We start from the raw sequence: 20,704 nt of genomic DNA, 5'->3' as shown, positions 1-20,704 counted from the left end.
CTTCTTCTTCCGAGTTGGTTCCTCTGTTTTTTCAAAATGTGGTTCGTTTGCATGGTATTCCGGAGAATATCGTTTCTGACAGAGGAACCCAATTCGTGTCTAGATTTTGGCGGGCATTCTGTGCTAGGATGGGCATAGATTTGTCTTTCTCGTCTGCTTTCCATCCTCAGACTAATGGCCAGACCGAGCGGACGAATCAGACTTTGGAGACATATTTGAGGTGTTTTGTGTCTGCAGATCAGGATGATTGGGTTGCTTTTTTGCCTTTAGCGGAGTTTGCCCTCAATAATCGGGCCAGCTCTGCCACCTTGGTGTCTCCTTTTTTCTGTAATTCGGGGTTTCATCCTCGATTTTCCTCCGGTCAGGTGGAATCTTCGGATTGTCCTGGAGTGGATGCTGTGGTGGAGAGGTTGCATCAGATTTGGGGGCAGGTGGTGGACAATTTGAAGTTGTCCCAGGAGAAGACTCAGCTTTTTGCCAACCGCCGGCGTCGGGTTGGTCCTCGGCTTTGTGTCGGGGACTTGGTGTGGTTGTCTTCTCGTTTTGTCCCTATGAGGGTTTCTTCTCCTAAGTTTAAGCCTCGGTTCATCGGCCCGTACAAGATATTGGAGATTCTTAACCCTGTGTCCTTCCGTTTGGACCTCCCTGCATCTTTTTCTATTCATAATGTTTTTCATCGGTCATTGTTGCGCAGGTATGAGGTACTGGTTGTGCCTTCCGTTGAGCCTCCTGCTCCGGTGTTGGTTGAGGGCGAGTTGGAGTACGTTGTGGAAAAAATCTTGGACTCCCGTGTTTCCAGACGGAAACTCCAGTATCTGGTCAAATGGAAGGGATACGGTCAGGAGGATAATTCTTGGGTGACTGCCTCTGATGTTCATGCCTCCGATCTGGTCCGTGCCTTTCATAGGGCTCATCCTGATCGCCCTGGTGGTTCTGGTGAGGGTTCGGTGCCCCCTCCTTGAGGGGGGGGTACTGTTGTGAAATTGGATTTTGGGCTCCCCCGGTGGCCACTGGTGGAATTGAACTTGTGTGCATCATCCCCTCTGTTCACCTGTTCCCATCAGGATGTGGGAGTCGCTATTTAACCTTGCTCCTCTGTCACTTCCATGCCGGTCAACATTGTAATCAGAAGCCTTTCTGTGCATGTTCCTGCTACCAGACAACTTCCAGCTAAGTCGGACTTTTGTCCTTGTTTGTTTTTTGCATTTTGTTCCAGTTCACAGCTGCAGTTTCGTTTCTGTGTCTGGAAAGCTCTTGTGATCTGAAATTGCCACTCTGATGTTATGAGTTAATACTAGAGTCTTAAAGTAATTTCAGGATGGTGTATTGATAGGGTTTTCAGCTGACCATTAAAGTACCCTTTCTGTCTTCCTGCTATCTAGTAAGCGGACCTCGATTTTGCTAAACCTATTTTCATACTACGTTTGTCATTTTCATCTTAAATCACCGCCAATATATGTGGGGGCCTTTGTCTGCCTTTCGGGGAAATTTCTCTAGAGGTGAGCCAGGACTATATTTTCCTCTGCCAGGATTAGTTAGTCCTCCGGCCGGCGCTGGGCGTCTAGGGATAAAACGCAGGCTACGCTACCCGGCTACTGTTAGTTGTGCGGCAGGTTTAGTTCATGGTCAGTTTAAGTTTCCATCCTTCCAAGAGCTAGTTCCTATGTATGCTGGGCTGTGTTCTCTTGCCATTGAGAACCATAACAACCGCCCCGTTCAGCCAGGGCCTACTGCCTTTTCAACTACTATACACAGTATAGAACATAACTTTTTCTTTCAGTTTGAGAACACTGAGCCGGCTCTACTTGGCTCCTAGAAGGACTCATTCACTAACCCCTACGGGTTCACTTTCTGTCCTTAGTAACACATTATTAACTTTCAATGGGGAACGCAGGGTCTACCTTCTATCCCCCCTTCTTTTTCTTACCAACATTATTAACTATCTTCTTTTCATAACGTTAAACTTGCTCCCTACTATGCATGCTGGACACCACATCTACCTCTACGGGTCCACTGCATCCTTCTATTACCTTTCACTTTCTTCTTTCCGAAAACATCATCAGCATTTCTTTACATTTAACTAATTGCATACACATAACTTTTACATGTGAATGTTATCATCACTTTTCTTTATCAGCATTATAGCTATTGGCCTTAAAGCATTATCAACAAATGAACATCCCCTTTAAGAGGGGCCAGGTCTCTGTGAGGTAGCGCGTCTTTTCTAGCTACCAGTCCATACTCAGCAAAGGCTCCGGTACGGTATCTTCGCAAAGAGTCTCTTTGAGTAAAACCAGTAGGAAGCGCCTTTAATAAGGTGCAAACTATTTACAAGGGAAAAGTTTGTATCATGCACGGTCCATGATTACTGCAGTTCTTTAAACTTTGTGCAAACTTTTGGAAAAACAAACAGACAATAGGGATCCCGGATCAGCAGAGGGATCCATAAAGAGTTAACCCTGGACGGGTTTAGCAGCAAACAGTAAACAGGGAAACAGTAACTATATACATTTTCAAAGTATTCATTTTCAAAATTCCCCACGAGGCGCCACCTGGCGGGTGAACCCCTGCAGTACAGGCAGTTCAGGTTCCAGGTTCACTCCCGCGGCCAGGTACACCCCATGGGTTCGGGTCTGTTGCACAACCAGATCGTGTGCGGTGATGAGGGTCTGTGTCCCCACCTCTCTCTGTGCTGGTACAGCAGGGACACCGGTTGCTTGAGGTAACACCTCCTTGGCCGCTACAGTGGTGGTGGTGGTGGCCAGACTGCGGGTCACAGTTTCCATCAGCGTACAGGTGGGGGTGACCAGGGTGGTCACAGATCGGTCACACGGTGGCACCTTGGCTACAGGGGCCGGCTTTTCCGGCACCTTGGGTGGGGGTTCCATTGGCCTCTTCTTGTATACATTCAGAGCAAACCACCCCTTCTCCCCGAAATGCCTAGTATAGATGACGCTGTCTCCCGGGTAGAGGTCTCGATCGGGGTGGCCCTCTCTGAGGTGCGACTCGACATCCCGTCGGTTAACACAGACCTCCGCGTATAGCCCCGGTTCTTTAATAAAGCCCCAGCCTCCTCGGAGCTTAAAGGTGGTGACGATGCCCTGCCTGCGCGGGGCCTGGTGAGTGGCGGGGTCCTTGCGGGCCCGGTCCTTGACCGCCAAATCTTTTTGATGGTGAGCCTCCCGCCCGGCCTGATGTGTTTTCTCCTCCTCCTTCCACCGTTGTTCTAGCTGGACCCGGTATTCCTCCCAGCTTAGGGCCTGTACCATCTCCCCCTTCTGGGTCTCCACCCCGGGGAACCCCATAAGATTGGATCCGGGGTTCACCCAGCGGCACACCGTGCGCTCCGCGTGGACCTCACACAGCAGGGAGTAGGGGTAATTGGGGCTCGCATACGATGTTCCATGCCCGTGGCTTCCTCCCAGGGTAGCAGGCGCTGGAGTCTATGGGTTCCCGGGAGAGGTGGTGCTGCTACGGGACCCACTAACACACCCTCTGCTGGCGGGGCAGGATCGGCGGACTCACCAACTGGTACGAGTTCACTTTCCACGACAGGTCCCGCTGGTTCTTCCGGTGAGAACTCCGATGTCCGGGAACCCTCTGCCGGCACCACCGGGTGCGGAGCCTGGACCTTCACATTCAATTGGAGGAGCTGGTTATATAAGTCTTCCATTTCGGTCCTCAGGAATCTGGTGTTGTCCATGGAGAACCGGCCGGCACGCTCATCCGGGTAGTCAGGGGAGACATCTGCTTCCACCCCGCTTTCGGCCTCAGAGCTGCTGGCCATGGCGTCCTCCACATGGGTCACTTCCTGGTCTGTTTCCCGCTCTCTCCTTCGTGGGCGGTGTCGTCTTCTCGGTCTCCGCCCTCCATTAAGGATCAGGAGGCGGATCTCTGCTGCTGACGGACACGTCCTCACGGTGCAGAAATATTTAGACTGGGCGGCCATTGTGGTTCGCGCTCTCCAGCTTGTCTACGCCCACTCCACGCCCTTCTTCTTCTCCTGCACTCTCCTCAGCGCTGCAATGGCGGCGGATTTTGGCGGCAAATGGCACAGCACAGTCTTTTCAATAAAGTACAGTCCAAGCACAATAAATCACAGTCTCTAGGCACACATGACCTGATTCTTCAGGCTTAAGTAGATCCTGTTCGGGGACGCCAACTTGGAGCGCCCCCACACCGCCACAGGGCCGAGGGGTACCCGCAGCCGGGCCTCTGAGTCTCAGTCTTGGGGTTGTCACGGTGGCTAGACCCGGTCCGTGGCCCTGTCTGTCAGTGGGGGACGTCCGGTGCAAATAGTGGTGTTGTAACGGTGCAGTTGTGGGGTGCAGGTCGCGGTAAATAACGAGGACACCAGGTTGCAGTCTCTTTACCTCTTTACTGGAGATCTCTGAGTCCTCAGTCCAGAATATGGTTCACCAGGCTGCGCAAGTCCGGCCGGTCCAATGGCACCTTCAGAGTTCACTTCACAGGTGGAAATCGGTGCCTTCCTTCTTAGCGCTATGTGTTGTAGTCCTTCCCTGCTATGCTTACGGAAAGTACCCCACAACCGTTGTGTCTGTTTCTTAAGTTCCCTCACAACTCGATTAAGTGATGTTCTTCTAATCTTCCGTCCCTTCCTGATGTTACAGTTGGAACGGCACCCGTTTGTCGGATAGGCCTGGAGTTCTTCCGGGACCCTAGAGACGCCCCTCTCCCGCAATTGCCTCCCAAGACTTCATAGGTGATATGTGTTAGACAGCCCGCCTGAGACTGACTGCCCTGCCGATGTTTGGAGTATGGCTTGAAGCTGTATGCTATTCCACTCCCTCGGCGTTCCGGCCACCGGTAATGCGCCTCAGTAGGATGTTGCTCCGGTCCTACAGCACGACCCCTACTGGTATTCTCCTATCGCTTGATCTCGTTTCTCACTCAGCACAATCTATCTCGCTTCTAGTCCTTTCTTGGGCACCGCCGCTACCCGGAGCAGGCGCGGTCCCTTTTCGTTCTTTCTCGTTGCCAAGCCTCTGTCAGGATCCCACCCCTGACAGAGACCCTACTGTCTCTTACTCCGCGACACCCTCTGCCACTAGGTGTTGCTTCGTTCAATCCAGTCAGCTTTCTCCTCTAACTTCCTGCCTGACCCCCAGTTTACCCACTATGGTGGGGAGTGGCCTAATGAATAGAACCCTTAGCTCCCCCCGGAGGCCCTGCGGTGAAATGTATTGGTGTCTGTGATACCTGATCAGACGAACTCCTTCAGTGCCATCGAACGCACCATGGCTCCCCATAGTGGCGGAGCCACAGTACTGCAACGACCAGGACTCTGGGGCGCTGCATAATGTCATAATGTCATATGAATATTAACATTACAGAAGGCGTGGGAACACTTTTACATTCATGACATGTTAAATGAACAGCTCAGCGATGCATTATTCAGGTACCTCTATGAGGTCAGACTGTCATACAACATTTACGTGCTAAGATCATCATAACTTATTTACGTATGAAGTCTGCAGCCTTTCATAGCCAAAGGGCAACATCCATTAAATTGGCATACCTAAGTGTTTTTCTGAATTATGTAGATTTAACAGATTTGATCTTTGTATCTCAATTATGGGGAACCTTCGTGGCACTGCTTCGTGGGAATAAAAATGCAAATTAGAAAACAAAGTAATAATATAAATAATACTCGTCAAACCACAAAAAATAAGGAACTTTGTTATACCGTGGCAAGTAAAAGTTTGGGCATCCCAGGTCAAAATTACTATTATTGCGAACAGTAAAACAAGTTGAAGACTAAACGATCTCTTAAAGGTCTAAACTTAAAGATGCAACTTTTCTTTTGTGTTTTAGGCAACAATACAAAAATTTGCTAATAAAGACGTATAATATAGAGCTAGGGAAAATAATCAAATGTGTAACATGTAATCCCTTTAAACCAGCTTGATAGATAAAAGATGTCACGATGAGGACACCTCTTATCTATCAAGCTGGTTCCATTTTGTGCCTCCTGATGAACAGCAAGGACAGGGAAACGCGTCGAGGCTGGAAGCTAAGTCTTGAGATAACACGCTTTTAATTATCCATCAATGTCCATTAATTGTACTTCTATGTGTCCCTAGAGGAATCATGGTGGACGGTTGATTTCTGTTTGAACCAGGTTACTTGACTGGCTATATGACCCCTCTCATTTGGTGTACTGATCTTGTTTAGATGTGAAGGTACCATAATAGACATCTAGGATATATGGGTCTTATAGGATTTTTTTGCGAAACCAGTACTCTGTGGATGGGGTCAAAAATTTTACAATGACCTATTTCTTATAATAAGCACTATCCCTTCATCGCTTTATACTGCTTTTTATTTTCCCACCTATAGAAAAGTAGGATTTTTCAGGGCTAGTCGGGGACAGCCGCCGCGGAGTGGGGGCACCAAATAATTGTGTCTAATAGGGTGCCAACCTCCACTGCCAGGTAAGGACAGCAGATAAGTATAGGGAATTGCTAGGTTATTGTTTAAGACCTTCTATATTTGTTATTTGGTATTGTCTGCACTGGGAAGGGTATTTTTAAACCAAGTTATTCTTTCATTAAAGTTTTTGACTTTTAAAGGGATTACATGTTACACAATACAAAAATACATTGTCATCTTTTGCATTTTAAAAATTAAAAAAAAAAAATGAGCTGACGCAAAAGTTTGGGCCCCCTGCATGGTTAGTACTAAGTAGCACCCGTTTTGAAATTATCACAGCTTGTAAATGCCTTTCCTAGCCAGCAAAGAGTCTTTCAATTCTTGTTTGAGGGACTTTCATCCATTCTTCCTTGAAAAATTCTTCCAGTTCCAAAAAGGCTAATTGATGAAAAGCTCATCCATTGAGTTTTACAGATAACCAAATAACAAATGGATAGGCGAGCAGTGTTGAAAATTGTATGTTCAAGTTTATCACATATATAAGTAATACATAGAAAACAAACGATAAAAAGGCAAAAAAAAAAAATTTAAAATTTACATTACAAAAGGTGTCAACACCATAGTGCCAGGTCCAGCAAGGTTGGTACACAAGTCTATAAATATCTACTCAGGGTAAGAGAGTATATATGAAAAGAAGCATTGAATTAAGAAAATTGGGTATCACATTATACAAAGTGCATAGTGCATTAATTATACATGGTCATCAGACCTACAAAGCACATATAAAATTATACAGATATAAGTTAATCAATGCCCCCATACATAAAACACAACCCCTAAGCCAAATATCAGTCTATAGTGGATGGCAAGAGACCTTGACCTGTAAAAGCCGGGGGCTAATTGAACATAAGGAGACACAGTGAAACCAACCTGTGGTAGGACGAGGGAGAAAGGACACAGATTTTCAATGATGTCCAGATAAGGGAACTGTGAGGGCCATTGTAAAACTTTCAGACTGCACCTTTTTGAGGTCTATTGTGGATTTTGACATGTGTTTGGGATCATTATCCATTTGTAGATGCCATCCTCTTTTCAACTTCAGCTTTTTTTTACAGATGATGTTATGTTTGCATCAAGATTTTGTTGAAATCTTATAGAATCCATTCTCCCCTCTACCCATGAAATGTTCCCTGTGCCATTGGCTGCAACACAACCCCAAAGTATGATTGATTTACCCCCATGCTTAATGTTCTTAATGTTCTTTTCCTGAAATTCTGTGCCCTTTTTTCTCCACATGTACCTTTGATCATTGTGAGCGGTTTAACCTCAACAGTCCACAGGACTTGCTCCCAAAATGCATCAGTCTTGTTTGAATGTTCTTTTGCATACTTCTGATGCTGAGTTTTATGGTGAGGATGCAGGAGAGGTTTTTAATTTTTTAAATGTAAAAAATTACAATATATATTTTACCTGAAATATAAAGGAAATTTGTCATCATTTAATGGAGATGACCGAACTTGTTTGAAAAACGTTCACCAATCTCAAATTTGGCACGAACGTAGCACATTCAGATTCGTGTTCAGTTTCCTGAGCATTTTTCCTCAAAGTCAGCAAAATTCGATCACAGTTATGTAAATGATCACGTTTCCACTAACGATTTTGTTTTGACTATGTCTAGGATAGTGGGGCCGTTTAATGAGCTGGGGGGCTGTGTTTTATGAGGGGAGACGTGGTGCCTAGGTCAGAGGAGCTGCAGAGTGTAATTTGTTTTCTTTAATAACGTAATGTGTGTACATTCCAACAGCCAACCAGAGCACAGAAACCATCCACAACTTCATGACACATGATCTTCTTTGATTGGCTGCCGATGCTACATGCTCCTGTCCATATAAAAGTGGACATCTTATTTTGCTGTTGCCATTTTCTCAGTGTCACAGTGCAGAGAGGCCGCTCCTGCTACTGATGAAAGTGAACTTGTCAGTTAGCTAGATAGGATCCTGTCCAGTGTGAAATTGATCTTCCAGCATCTAACTAGATTGTGCTAAAACTGCTGCAGTCTCAGGAGGCCACATTTGCTAATAAAAATCATTTGGTCAAAAACTTTGTTGCAGTGAGTAATCAGGAGGTCTCATTTTCTCTTAAAAATCTGTAGGGCAAATATTGGGGTTCAGCCGGGAGTCACTATTTGCTAATCCAAATAACTTGGAAAAAAAACTGTGTTGCAGTGAGAAATCAGGAGGCCCCATTTGCCCATCCAAATCGTTAGGTGGTTCAGGCACACTATCTAAATAAATAGTAAAATAAATAGTGATTTTTCATTTAGTGACAGGTGACTGACAGATGTGGGCCTAAGGTTGTGAAACAGCAGGTTAAAAGAAGGGAAGGGTACATACAACATGAGTGGAAAAAAGCGAGGTAGTGGTAGAAGGGGGGGATAGGCTTGGTGTCAGATGTGTACGTTGGTTAGGTGTTAATGTTAATGAAAGCTCAACTGAACAAACACTGTCTTGTCCTATCCAAAAACCACTGACAACATGTGTTACTGGACGGGCTACTCCACTCCCTTTATTTGGCACCTGTACAGCGGTACGACTTGTAGGTGAAGGTCAGAATAAGCATGTGCTCCAGTGGATTGCAAGCGCTGCATCAAGTGGCCTCTCCTCTTCTTTCTCCACCATATCATCACATATAATACAATCCCCAGAGGTGACACCCCAATCACCATTGTTTCTCTTCGCATCATTAATTTCCAAACGCCCACAAGAGTTGTGGACAGCTATCCAAGCTGAGCTCGAGCAATGGCTGTCTCCTCTTAACCTAGAGGTAGGGAAGACCGTGTGTGAAAATGGTGCAAACCTGGAGGCAACCTCACACACCTGGCGTGCATGGCTCACGTTGTCAATCTGGAGCTACAGGAATTTCTCTGCCACTATCCTGACCTGGATGTGCTGCGGCAGAAAGGACAGTGACTGTGTGCTCACTTCTGATGATTGCAGCCCACAGGTCATCGAGTTGCATCACTACAGAGGTCTTTCGTAATACCGCTTTACGATTTGATTTGCGTTGTTTCAACACAGTGGAATTGCACTCTGCGCATTTTGTGACTGTGGCAGCAGCGACGAGTCCTGGTGCAGCATGTCCTTTTGTATAGCTTGGGCCAACGCAGTACGGATGTGGTGGAAATCACGCTTGCAGAGTAGGCACAGATGAAGGACCTCTGCACCCTTCTGCACAGTTTTGAAATGGCTACAAAGATGGTTATCGCTGACTATGCCATCATCAGCATCACTATTTCGGTTATCTACATGATGGAGCACACTTTGAATAGTTTGCCAGAGAAGGTGGTAGTCCCAGAGAAACATGAGGAAGCAGAGGAGGATGTGGAAGGGACAACAATATCTCTAAGTTCCAGACTGTTGTTGCACAGGTGAGTTTCATGAGAGGTTGCATTACAGTCATCGAGGGGGTCTCATGGTACCAGACAAACTGTTACTGAAAATGCAGGAGCTGAGGAAAAAATTGAGAAGGACGAGGAGAAAGAGATGCTGGAAGCACAACACTCAGGAGATGAAGAGGATAATGATCCCCTCTCTGTTGTCCGTGGTTGGCGGGAAGGGATGGAGGAAGCAACCTTGTGTTACCCCCCTAGCAAGCGGACAGTGAGTATGTCAGCGTCCCTGCCGGGAGTGGGAATATACATGGACGCCAGCAGTAACATTACACATCACTGAACATGAATGGAATGTCATCTCCAAAATCAGATAGTGCAGGCTGTACAGATTGCTGCAGTAGTAATTATGGGAGATTTTACCTATCCAGATATTGACTAGGACCATGGTTTTGGTTAGTATGCAAAAGAGAGAAAATTCCGTAGCTTTTTTGCAAGATAATTTTATGGGCCAGTTCATGGAAGATCTGGCAAAAGGTAAAGATCAGTTGGATCTGGTAATTTATAACCATGTAAGGCTTTTTGAAAATGTCACTATTCACAAAATCTTTTATATCTGTGACCATTATTATTTTATTTTGCTTAAACTGCATAAAATATTCATGCGGGAGGGCAAAAACAATTTTAACAAGGTAAAATTCTCCATATCGAAGGCTGCGTGTCAGGACATTGACTGTTAGCAGCTATTGTCAGATAGTGATAGTAATGCAAGTGTGAAATTGCAGCTTTTTAAATATTTATTGGTCAATCAGAAACTTATACAGCACTTGGCTAATACCCAACATTGCCATTAATAATGATAAATCAATGGCATTTACAATGTACTGTATGTTAGGTCCCCTGTATAATGTAAATGAAATGTTGGCCACTGAGGATCAAGAGAAGGGAAAATTACTAAATGGGTTCTTTAGTTCTGTATATATCAAAGAAGATAGTTGGAGATATACCCAATCCCAGTGCATTTAATATGACAAGTAATATATTGAGTGGCTAAATGTTGACATTGTCTAAGCCATCTTAATCAATGAGAACAAGGTTCCTGCCCAGATGTGCTGCAACCAAACGTACTTAAAGCTAATATATCAGCACAATTTTACCCCAAACTATTTATATGCGCATGTAGCTCTTTCAAAGACCAGTCCAGTAATATCTTTACATGGCAAGTCTGTTCCTCTACCGAGAGATCAACATTTGAATTGATATGCAAATGAGGCTGTAGATCTGAAGCCTCTGTCACTCCAGCTCTATTCCTGTCCCAATGCTACATCCTTTCTTGACTGACAGCCTCTATGCTGTGTGATTTCCGGCAAAGGAATCGTCATGGTCTAGGGACAAGGTTGTAAAGCTATCATTTTATAAAGTGTTAGTGGAGCGCCCCCACTGCCGCAGGGCCGGGGGGATACCCGGTACCGGGCCTCTGAGTCTCTGCTCTGGGGTTGTCATGGCGGCTAGGCCCCGGTCCGTGACCCTGCCGTGGGGCGCACAGGGAATAAGAGGTGTGGATGATGGTGGTGAGGGTGGTGCGGTGGTGCGGTGCAGTAAATAACGAGGACACCAGGTTGCAGTCTCTTTACCTCTTTACTGAAGATCTCTGGGTCCTCAGTCCGGAACACGGTTCACCAGGCTGCGCAAGTCCGGCCGGTCCAATGACACCTCCAGAGTTCTCTTCACAGGTGGAAATCGGTGCCTTCCTACTAGCGCTATGTGTTGTGGTCCTTCCCTGCTGTGCTTACGGAAAGTCCCCCACAACTGTTGTGTCTGTTTCTTAAGTTCCCTCACAACTCGATTAGATGATGTTCTGCTAATCCTCCGTCCCTCCCTGATGTTCTGGTTGGGACGGCACCCGTTTGACGGGTAGGCTCGGAGCTCTTCCGGGACCCTAGAGTCGCCCCTCTCCACAAGTTGCCCCCCAAGACTGCATAGGTGATTTAAGGTGAGACAGCCCGCCTTAGACTGACTGTCCTGCCGCTGTTTGGAGTATTGCTTGAAGCTGAATGTTATGATACTCCCTCGGCGTTCCGGCCACCAGTAGTGCGCCTCAGTAGGATGTTGCTTCGGTCTTACAGCACGACTCCTACTGGTATTTCTCCTTTGCGTGATCTCGTTTCTCACTCAGCACAATCTATCTCGCTTCTAGTCCTTTCTTGGGCACCGCCGCTACCCGGAGCAGGCACGGTCCCGTTACGTTCGTTCTTGTTGCCAAGCCTCTGTCAGGATCCCACCCCTGACAGAGACCCTACTGTATCTTCCCCTACAACACCCTCTGCCACAAGGTGTTGCCTGGTTCCAACCCAGTCAGCTTTCTGATCTAACTTCCTGCCTGACCCCCAGTTTACCCACTATGGTGGGGAGTGGCCTAGTGAATAGAACCCTTAGCTCCCCCCGGAGGCCCGGCTGTGAAATGTATTGGTGTCTGTGATACCTGATCAGATGAACTCCTTCAGTGCCATCAGACGCACCATAGCTCCCCTTAGTGGCGGAGCCACAGTACTGCAACGACCAGGACTCTGGGGCGCTGCACTCCCCCCTGGTTAAACACAGTACTCCGGGACTGGGAAGAAAACAACAATACAAGTTAGCAAAAAGACATACAGTTTTGTTGAGTGTAATAACAATAAGCATATTTAAACAGGCTTCCCTTTATGGGAGGTAAGGACACTTGAACGTTACAAACGTGGTTAAATATCATAGCAACATGCTACCAATAACTTTTCTTACCCAACCGGGAATTCTACTAAGTGCAAAATTGTTGAACAATAATTTAACATTGCCTTTAAGGACATACACTCTAAATCCACTAAAGATCTTCCTATAATCACATTATAAGGTAATTTAACTTTTTCATTCTCCTTCTTTAAATCTGCAGGACCGCCTGTCCTAACGGCGCCAGACCTACTGCCTCTCCTTTCTTACAGGACCGCTCCTTTCAGCCCGAGCCTTCTGTCTTTTCAACTACTATACACAGTATAGAACATAACATACTTTCAGTTTAAGAGCGCTGAGCCATCTCTGTATGGCTCCTATGAGGACTCAGGGTTTACCTTCTATCCTAATTATCTATCAACGTAATCAACCATTTTCTTTATACAACATCAAACCTTCTCATTATTTTTCTCACTAACATGCATGCTGGACACCACGTCTACCCCTACGGGCCCACTGCATCCTTCTACTATCTTTCACTTTTCCTTTTTAGAGAACATCATCAGCATTTCTTCACAATTAACTAGTTGAACACATATAACTTACTCATGTAAACATTATCATCATTTTCTTTCGTCAAACATTATTGCTACCTATCTTAGAGCAATATCATCGTTTAAGTGCGACAAATGAACATCCCCTTTAAGAGGGGACTAAGTCTCTATGAGGTAGCACGCCTTCTCAGGCTACCAGTCCGTACTCAACAAAGGTTCCAGTGTGGTATCTTCACAAAGAGTCCTTCTTTAAGTAAAACCAGTAGGGAGCACCTTTAATAAGGTGCAAACTATGTACAAGAAGTTCGGATCATGCACTGTTCATGATTTCAGCAGTTCTGGAAACTTTGTGCAAAAACTTGGAAAAATCAAACAAAAACAAAACAATAGGGATCCCAGGTCCACAGAAGGATCCCCTTAAGAGTTAACCCTGGACGGGTTCAGCAGCAAAAATCAGGAAACAATTAAAACTATGTACATCTTTAAAGCATTATGCTTACTCGTTTTTTGGGGAGGAAGGTGGTTTCCTCCCGGGCATCACCAGACCAACGGGTCGTCCTGCTGGTTCAAGGATCGGGTCCCGCCCCAACAACGACAGGATCCCTCGCCGGGATGTTCTTTTTACTGAGGATCCAGCACGCCCCCACGGTGCATGGTAGGTCCGGGTCCCTCGCTGCTCCACAGGATCAGGTTCCGTTGTCTTTTCGGCGGGAGATTTATCTTCGGGAGTTACAGCGGAGGCCTGGAGCACAACGCACCGCTGGACGCCCCGCGCCATCCAGCCTGCTTCGCCGGTTGCTCTCCTCCACCTGGTGTAAGTGACGGCATCACCCGGCTCCAGGTCGCGATCAAACCTTCCACTGCAAGGTTCCACCTCCTCTCGGTCCACGTGGACTTGCAGCGGCTCCCCGATCTCCTGGATAACCCCGCGCCCATGTCGGGGGTTGAAGGAGACCACTACACCCCAGTGGGACAAGGGGGGCTCCGCAACAGTGGTTAAGTCAACCTGGGTTACCGGTTGTGGTCGGGCTCGCCATGCAGCCATCAAGCACCGCAGGTGCTCGGCCTCAGGCATGAGCTTCAGGCCCGGTGTCTGCGGCGCACTTTCAGCCGCGACCGGGTTGAGAGGAGCAGGGGACATTGGAGAGAAGCAGACCTCCGTGGGCTGGCCCAGCCGAGCAGTCACACGGGCATCGGCCTCCAGGCGGGCAGCGATCCGCCGGGCCTCGGCTGCGGCCATACACTCTTCCGACGGCGGCCGGGGGGGTCGGCCCATCGTTGACGGCGTATCCTGCGCCACCTCGGGCTGTCCAGCCTCTCTCCGGGTTCGACCATTCCCGCGCGGTGCCTCCGGCGTCGCCATCTTTGTCTCCTCTCCAATGTCTTCTTCCCGCCGTCTCTTTCGTGGGCGGCCCCGTCTCCATGGTCTCCACCCTCCAAACAGGATCAGGAGGCGGACCCCAGCTGTTGACGGACACGTCCTCAGGACACAGAAATATTTGGACTGGGCGGCCATTGCTGTTCGCGCTCTCCAGCTTGCCTACGCCCACTTCACGCCCCCCTTCTCTTCCTGCGCTCTCCTCAGCGCTGTAATGGCGACGGATTTTGGCAGCAAATGGCGCAACACACAGTCTCTCAATAAAGTATAGTACAAGCACGTCAAATCACAGTTCCAAGGCACACATGACCTGATTATTCAAGCTTAAGTAGATCCTGTTCGTGACGCCAAGTTGGAGCGCCCCCACTGCCGCAGGGCCGAGAGGATACCTGGTACCGGGCCTCTGAGTCTCTGCTCTGGGGTTGTCACGGCGGCTAGGCCCCGGTCCGTGACCCTGCCGTGGGGCGCACAGGAATAAGAGGTGTGGATGATGGTGGTGAGGGTGGTGCGGTGGTGCGGTGCAGTAAATAACGAGGACACCAGGTTGCAGTCTCTTTACCTCTTTACTGAAGATCTCTGGGTCCTCAGTCCAGAACACGGTTCACCAGGCTGCGCAAGTCCGGCCGGTCCAATGGCACCTCCAGAGTTCTCTTCACAGGTGTAAATCGGTGCCTTCCTACTAGCGCTATGTGTTGTGGTCCTTCCCTGCTGTGCTTACGGAAAGTCCCCCACAACTGTTGTGTCTGTTTCTTAAGTTCCCTCACAACTCGATTAGATGATGTTCTGCTAATCCTCCGTCCCTCCCTGATGTTCTGGTTGGGACGGCACCCGTTTGACGGGTAGGCTCGGAGCTCTTCCGGGACCCTAGAGTCGCCCCTCTCCACAAGTTGCCCCCCAAGACTGCATAGGTGATTTAAGGTGAGACAGCCCGCCTTAGACTGACTGTCCTGCCGCTGTTTGGAGTATTGCTTGAAGCTGAATGTTATGATACTCCCTCGGCGTTCCGGCCACCGGTAGTGCGCCTCAGTAGGATGTTGCTTCGGTCTTACAGCATGACTCCTACTGGTATTTCTCCTTTGCATGATCTCGTTTCTCACTCAGCACAATCTATCTCGCTTCTAGTCCTTTCTTGGGCACCGCCGCTACCCGGAGCAGGCACTGTCCCGTTACGTTCGTTCTTGTTGCCAAGCCTCTGTCAGGATCCCACCCCTGACAGAGACCCTACTGTATCTTCCCCTACAACACCCTCTGCCACAAGGTGTTGCCTGGTTCCAACCCAGTCAGCTTTCTGATCTAACTTCCTGCCTGACCCCCAGTTTACCCACTATGGTGGGGAGTGGCCTAGTGAATAGAACCCTTAGCTCCCCCCGGAGGCCCGGCTGTGAAATGTATTGGTGTCTGTGATACCTGATCAGATGAACTCCTTCAGTGCCATCAGACGCACCATAGCTCCCCTTAGTGGCGGAGCCACAGTACTGCAACGACCAGGACTCTGGGGCGCTGCATTAGTTTGACATCATCTAGAATGCATTTCAGATCTGGGCACCAGTTCAGTTCATAAAAAGGATGTGTTAGGCCATGTGCACACGTTCAGTATTTTTTTTCGCGTTTTTTTTCGCGTTTTTTCGCTATAAAAACGTGATAAAAACGCGAAAAAAATGCTTACATATGCCTCCCATTATTTTCAGTGTATTCCGCATTTTTTTGTGCAGATGTAGCCTTTTTTTCCGCGAAAAAATCGCATCGCGGAAAAAAAAGCAACATGTTCATTAAAATGCGGAATTGCAGGGGATTCCGCACACCTAGGAGTCCATTGATCTGCTTACTTCCCGCACAGGGCTGTGGCCACCATGCGGGAAGTAAGCAGATTGTGTGCGGTTGGTACCCAGGGTGGAGGAGAGGAGACTCTCCTCCACGGACTGGGCACCATATAATTGGTCAAAAAAAAAAGAATTAAAATAAAAAATAGTCCTATACTCACCTTCGATGTCTTCCCGCCTCTCCACTGCACGCTCGGTTCCTGTAGCTGGTGTGCGGTGAAGGACCTGCCGATGACGTCGCCGTCTTGTGATTGGTCGAGACCGGTCATGTGACCGCTCACGTGACCGCGACGTCATGGAAGGTCCTGCGCGCACACACCATCTATACGGAACGGACGCCGGTGAGGAGATCAGCTGTCTGTGGGTGAGTATAAGCATTTTTTTTATTTTTTTTATTATTTTTAAACATTCTATCTTTTACTATAGATGCTGCAAAAGCAGCATCTATAGTAAAAAGTTGGTCACACTTGTCAAACGCTATGTTTGACAAGTGTGACCAACCTGTCAGTCAGTTTTCCAAGCGATGCTACAGATCGCTTGGAAAACTTTAGCATTCTGCAAGCTAATTACGCTTGCAGAATGCTAAAAAAACGCGAAAAAAACGGAAAAAAAACGCAAAAAAAAAAATGCGGATTTCTTGCAGAAAATTTCCGGTTTTCTTCAGGAAATTTCTCCAAGAAATCCGGATGTGTGCACATACCCTAACAGTTAGAAAAAGTACACAGAAGAGCCAAAAACCAATAAAGGGTATAGAGGATCTTGATTATAAGGAAATATTAAAATAATTATATTTATTTAGTCTTGAGAACACACATCTAAGGGGTAATGAGGGGAGGCCTGATTTAAGTTGTTCAAGTACATACAGTTGAAACTAGAAGTTTACATACACAATATAAAAACATACAGTATATGCATGTTGACTTTGCAATAAGTAATAAAAATACCTTAAAACATTCTCACTCATTATTCTGACATTTGGCAAATATTAGTAATTATGGTAATCCTAATTGACCTAAAACGGGAAAGGTTTATTCTGATTTCATGTCAGATATTGAGAAAAACATGCATACGTACCTTTTTATGTAGTGTATGTAAACTTCCGGTGTGAACTGTAAATGGTCCATACAAAAAATATGATAAAAAGCTGTTTCAAAGACAAGAGGGCACTCCCTCTATCTGCAAAAAAAGGTTCAATTTCCATAAGCGAGAAGCCTATAATCATGAGATATATTAACCCCTTCGCGACCTTGCGATTTTTCATTTTTGCTCCCCTTCTTCCCAGAGCCATAATTTTGTTATTTTTCTGTGTATATGGCCATGTGTGAGCTTTTTTTTGCGGGACGACTTGTACTTTTGAACAACACCATTGATTTTACCATAAAGTGCATCGGAAAACAGGGAAAAAAATACAAGTGTGGTGAAATTGCAAAAAAAAAAAGTGCAATTCCACAGTTGTTGTTTTTTTTTGTTTGTTTTTTTTTAACATGTCCAATAAATGCTACCAGTGACCTGCCTTTATGATTCTCCAGGTCATTATGAGTTCATAGATACCAAACATGTATAGGTTCTTTATTTTATTTAACTGGAGAAAAAGATCCACATTTTTTGTAAGAAAAAAAATGGCATCAATCTCTGAGACCTGTAGCATATCCATTTTTGATGATGTATGGCTGGGTGAGGGCTTATTTTTTGCATGCTGAACTGACTTTTCAATTGATGCCATTTTGGGGTAGATATGATGTTTTCATCAACTGTTATATCAAAGTTTTAGTATAAATAAAATAGTAATAGCAATTGTCGTGTGACCTTTTAAAAGACTAATAAACCTACATAAAGGAGACACGACTAAAATTCATTTAAATATTTATTAATATAATGGAAAGAAAAACAATGACATAAAAAAAATCTCTCTCAAAAGAAATACAAGCAGTGAACGGGAAATAATTACATGCCTGAGCATACAGTTGTGCTCAAAAGTTTACATACCCAGGCCAAATTTTTGCTTTTTTGGCCTTTTTTTTTCAGATAATATGAATGATAACACCAAAACTTTTACTCCACTCATGGTTAGTGGTTGAAAGAAGCCATTTATGGTCAACCTACTGTGTTTTCTATTTTTAAATCATAAAGACAACTGGGCGGCAGTGACCAGTGTTATATGCGAGGGTAGCTATATGTCCCCCAGGATGCGTACAGAGGCATATTGAGGCCGTGGGAATGCATTGCAGTCACAGGCATAGCTGTGATTACAATGCAAAATAAAAGTAAGTGTTGGTCTTGGGCAAGCTATTTGTCCAAGGCAGATTTAAGAAAACCTGCCATTTACTTTTATTTTTGAAGCGGACTACAGGATGGTAGTGGGGCGGTACGCTTCCTTCCCGGCCAGGTCTTCCATGTGGCCGACGGCCACAGGTTCCTTGTAAAAAAACTGCAGTAGAGGGTTGGGTGTGTCAGTTTTGGTTTGCAAGCGTGCAGAGCAGAAGCCTCTGCAGAGCTCAGCCTGTGTGAGGTAACATGGAGCCAAGCAGAGCCAAAAGGCCGGGCACCCCTCAGTGTGACACGGCGGTGCAGTTGCCCACAGCAACCGGTCTCATTTACGGACCGTCTTGTTTCTTGGCTGCGATCTGGAGGATACCTTTTATGTTCCAGTTATGAGTTTCTTTGGACATTAAAGGACATTTGTTTTAAACTTTTCTGTGGTCACTGCCTGTCTGTCCCACTGCACCAACCCTGCTGCACTAAACAACCCAAAACATCCAAATGACCCTGATCAAAAGTTCTCATACCGTGGTGATTTTGACCTGATAACATGCACAGAAGTTGACACAAATGAGTTTGAATGGCTACTAAAGGTAACATCCTCACATGTGACTTGTTTGCTTGTAATCAGTGTGTGCATAAAAGCTGAGTGAGTTTCTGGGATCCAAGCACTCTCACATCTTTCATCCAGCCACTGACGTTTCTGGATTGTGAGTCATGGGGAAAGCAAAAGCATTGTCAATGGATCTATGGGTAAAGGTAGTTGAACTGTATAAAACAGGAAAGGATGCAAAAAGATATCCAAGGAATTGATAATGCCAGTCAGCAGCGTTCAAACTGTGCTAACAAATGGAAAATCAGGGGCTCTGTAAAAGCAAAACCATGGTCCGGTAGGCCATCAAAAATGTAATCCACAACTGCCAGGGAACTTGTTCAGAATGCAAAGAAAAATCCACAAATAACATCAGCTGAAATATAGGTCTCTATGAAAACTAGCGGTGTAGCTGTTTCAAGATGCACAATAAGGCTGCCGTCACACTAGCAGTATTTGATCAGTATTTTACCTCAGTATTTGTAAGCCAAAACCAGGAGTGGGTGATAAATGCAGAAGTGATGCATATGTTTCTGTTATACTTTTCCTCTATTTCTTCCACTCCAGGTTTTGCTTACAAATACTGATGTAAAATACTGACCAAATACTGCTAGTGTGACGGCAGCCTAAGGAGGCACTTGAAGAAAAATGGGCTGCATGGTTGAGTCGCCAGAAGAAAGCCATTACTGCGCAAATGCCACAAAACAGCACAGAGACAAGCCTCAAAGCTTCTCGAATGAGACCAAAATTGAATTTCTTGGCTACAACCATAAACGTTACATTTGGAGAGAGGTCAACAAGGCCTATGATGAAAGGAACACCATTCCTACTGTAAAGCACGGAAGTGGATCTCCGATGTTTTGGGGATGTCTGAGCTACAAAGGTACAGGAAACTTGGTCAAAGTTGGATGAATGCAGCACAGTATCAGAAAATACTGGAGGCAAATTTGCAACATCAGCCCAGAAGCTGCGCATGGGACATACTTGGAAGCTCCCAACATGACATGGATCCAAAACACAAAGCCAAGTCAACCTGTCATTGGCTACAGCAGAACAAAGTGAAGGTTCTGGAGTGGCGATCTCAGTCTCCTGACCTCAATATCACTGAGCCACTCTGGAGAGATCTCAAGCGCGCAGTTCATGCTAGACAGCCCAGGAATTTACAGGAACTGGAGGCTTTATGCCAAGAAGAGTGGGCATCTTTACCATCAAAGAAAATAAAAAACCTCATCCACAACTACCACAAAAGACGTCAAGCTGTCATTGATGGTAAGCAGTCCTCACCACCATCAGGCACTCTATACCATCTTTATTGTGCACCAGTCACTTTATTTGTTTTGTTTCCCTAGTAATCTTTTGTGCCATCTTGAAGACATGTGTATTTAACCCCTTAACCCCCAAGGGTGGTTTGCACGTTAATGACCGGGCCAATTTTTACAATTCTGACCACTGTCCCTTTATGAGGTTATAACTCTGGAATGCTTCAACAGATCCAACTGATTTTGACACTGTTTTCTCGTGACATATTGTACTTCATGTTACTGGTAAAATTTCTTTGATATTACCTGCGTTTATTTGTGAAAAAAGCAGAAATTTGGTGAACATTTTGAAAATTTG

Source organism: Ranitomeya variabilis, chromosome 1 (assembly GCF_051348905.1).
Source record: "Ranitomeya variabilis isolate aRanVar5 chromosome 1, aRanVar5.hap1, whole genome shotgun sequence".
NCBI classification, from domain to species: Eukaryota; Metazoa; Chordata; class Amphibia; order Anura; family Dendrobatidae; genus Ranitomeya; species Ranitomeya variabilis.
The sequence above is the reverse complement of the archived record's forward strand: the minus strand, read 5'-3'. Positions refer to the sequence as shown.